The following is a 3,524-nucleotide window of genomic DNA, read 5'->3' as shown; positions in this document are numbered from 1 at the left end:
CGGGACATTATAAGCACGGGTTAGGTGGGTGGGGGAAGGAGGAGGAGGAGGGAGCATGAAAAAACAGAGGCTTTGGTGCGCATTCCTTTTGAAATAACTGAGGAGGAGGGAGGGAGTTGAGAGAGTGATGAGTGAGAGAGACGAGAGAGGAAAGTGAGAGGGAGCGTAAGAAACTAAGGCTTTGTATGGTGGTCTGCATGCATTTCTGAGAGAAAAAATTCTTGGATGTAAAATTCAGTCAGGGCTGAAGTTTTGACTTATTTGAAATGTAATAAACTGTGGTGACTACAGTTCTTACATCTGGCTTGTCATTTGTTTCACTTAGTTTTGTTGACCGTAGTTTTTGGTATTGATTGGTCTGTCCCCGTCGTTTTATGCAAGAAAAATTCTGAAATTATGCAAACCTAGCCCAAAAATGTGAAATTGTGCGATTTTGTTTATTTTTAACAAAAGTATAATAAAGGAGAATAATCAGAAATTATGCAAAAAATAATCAAATTTTGCTAAATTATGCGAGGTGCATAAAACCACGGGGACAGATTGGTTGGAGGGTGCCTCTTCTAGGTCCTGCTTCATTCTGTGAAAAGTGTTTTCTTTATAATGTAGGTGTTTTTACGCTCCCATCAACATAATTTAGATCACTTAGGCAGTGGGTTTCCAACCATTGCTTGTCCTGTCCCCGTCGTTTTAAGCAAGAAAAATTCCGTAATTATGCAAACTGAGCCGAAAAATGTGAAATTATGCGATTCTGGTTTTCTTTTTTAACAAAGAATGATAAAGGAAAATAATCAGAAATTATGCAAAAAATGATCAAAATTTTGCTAAATTAAGCGGGGTGTATAAAACCACGGGGACAGCTTGTCAGGGCCTATCCAGGTTGTCTCTGTTGACACCCACCCCTTGGCGCTCATATGACCTTATGCAGATGCGAGCGCCGTAAAACCTCTACTGAAACAACAATCCAAGTTGAGAGAGAAATGACATCCCAGCATAAAGATCGAATTACTCGATAAAAATGTCTCCCCACTCTGGAGCAGAAATGGGGTCTCTTACTCTTTTTTTATGTGAGGCAGCGAAGGGTGTAACCCGTTACATCACAGACGCTGTTCCTGTTTCGTTAGAAGTGAGAAGATATTTGCTGACAGACTAACTGTAGAGTCCGGCTCGGTAGAGGTTGACTGTGACTGTTCTGTGCAATGTTATGTAAATGGCTATGTCTCCATTTATGATGAATTTTGCGAATTGCATTGTGTATATTATTCTATTATGTGTGTGTGTTGTGCTCATTTTCGTAACGATGTGTGAGCATAGCTTCTGCGTTTGTTGCCATTATTTTGTTCAAAAGTTGGCACCAAAAAAAAATGGCAAAAGTTGACATAAAAGTCGCCATTAATTTTCAAGATTTCAACTCTCTGTGACGACGTACAGCTCTGTGTTGATAGAGGTAACTTCATCTCAAGCACCAGAAAATCTTGTGCTCTGTATTAAGCATCCAGAATATTATTTGTGGCCAGACAGAGTGTAAAAACGTGAACAATAAAAGTTGCACAACAAAATGAAATCGAAATTAGAACAGCACATAAATAACTGCAAAAATGAACAAATAAGGGAGAGTGTCAACCTATCCGAAGATAGACCGTTTTAACCCTAAAAGTGTGTAATTCAAGAAAAAGTACTGGATATGTAAATTATGGAATCGCACACAAGGGACCTGCCTGTGTTAGTATTTGATTTTGGTGGAGACACGTTCTAACATATAGATTCTAACACATTTTTAAAAAATGTTGGAACAACATCAAATTAAATGACATTACGCTATATTATAAACACACACACACACACTCACACACACACACACACACACACACACACACACACACACACACACACACACAAAAAAAAAGAAAAACACATCAGAACAATAACAGAAAAACACACAATAATAATACACCAACAAGGAGAGAAAAATAAAAGACAAACAGCAATATAAATAAATAGTACGTAATGTAGGCGACTTATATATTCTTCCCATGGAAATAGCCACCCACGGACACCTTAAAATTATCAATACATGTCTAATAAATACTAAATGTCATGAAGTTGATGAAGTAGCTTTTTCTTTTTGAAAACTGCAAAATCGCGGACGTAACAAACGCAGATGCTAGGTAAGCGTGCGCGTGTGATAAACAAGTGTGTAGATGTGTGTGTGTGTGTGTGTGTGCGTGCGTGTGTGTGAGTGTGTGTGCGTGTGTGTGTGTGTATGTGTGGTGTGCTTGTAATGTGTGCGTGGGTGTGTTTGTATGTGTATGAGTGTGTGTGTGTTTGTGTGTGTGTGTGTGTGTGTGTGTATGTGTGGTGTGCATGTGTGTGCACATGTGTGCGTGTAATGTGTGCGTGAGAGTGTGTATATGTGTGTGTGTGTGTGTGTGTGTGTGTGCGTGCGTGCGTGTGTGTGTGAGTGTGTGTTTGGTGTGTATATGTTTGTGTGAGTGTGCGTGTGTGTGTGTGTGTGTGTGTGTGTGTGTGTGTGTGTGTGTGTTTGGTGTGCATGTGTGTGCACATGTGTGCGTGTAATGTGTGCGTGGGTGTGTTTGTATGTGTATGAGTGTGTGTGTGTGTTTGTGTGTGTGGTGTGCGTGAATATTGTTCGTACATGCATTAATGAAAAGCGCCTAGAGCTGTGTTTACACGGGAGTGGGCGCAATAGAAATGATCTTCATTATTATTATCATTATTTAATGTGAGGCATGGTGCTTGGTAGAGGATGACTGTGACTTGCTTAACCCTATCCGTACACCCTGGGGTCATTTTTAACCCCCGGGGTTGTATTTTGTTCACATTTTAGAATACTTCTAGTACGAAGATCTCTTTGAAACTTTCAGTATTTCTCAAAAAATCATTTTGACAGACTGCTATGCAAAGCGTTCGGATCGGATGAACGAGTAAATTTCCTCTTTTGAAAGTGATGGCACAGAGTTCCCCACGTCGTATGGATACGATAGTAAAACACGAGGTACGGGTAGGGTTAAGTGGTGGTACAGAAATCCCCACGTCGTATGGATACGACAGTAAAACACGACGTACGGATAGGGTTAAGTGGTGGCACAGAGTTCCCCACGTCGTATGGATACGATAGTAAAACACGAGGTACGGGTAGGGTTAAGTGGTGGCACAGAAATCCCCACGTCGTATGGATACGACAGTAAAACACGACGTTATGGGTAGGGTTAAGTGGTGGCATGGTGCTCGATAGAGGGGTGGAGGATGGCTGTGGCTTACTGTGAGGCTTTATGGGGAATTTCAGTCACTCGTCAAAATAATGAAAGGGGGCTCTCGTGGCCTAGAGGTTAAGGTGTTGGCCTCTCATTCAAAGGTCCCGGGTTCGAATCCGGGTAGCGACCAAAAATGTTCTTCTCTAAAATTGTCTCCTTTCACCTCCTTTTCTGCTCTCTAGCAATGTTCTGTTGTCTGCTTTCATTTCCGCTTTCTGCCCCCACCCTCTCACCTCCTTTGCCCCCTCCTCT

Source organism: Aplysia californica, unplaced genomic scaffold (genome assembly GCF_000002075.1).
Source record: "Aplysia californica isolate F4 #8 unplaced genomic scaffold, AplCal3.0 scaffold00441, whole genome shotgun sequence".
Classification (NCBI taxonomy): domain Eukaryota; kingdom Metazoa; phylum Mollusca; class Gastropoda; order Aplysiida; family Aplysiidae; genus Aplysia; species Aplysia californica.
This window is presented reverse-complemented; position numbering follows the sequence as displayed.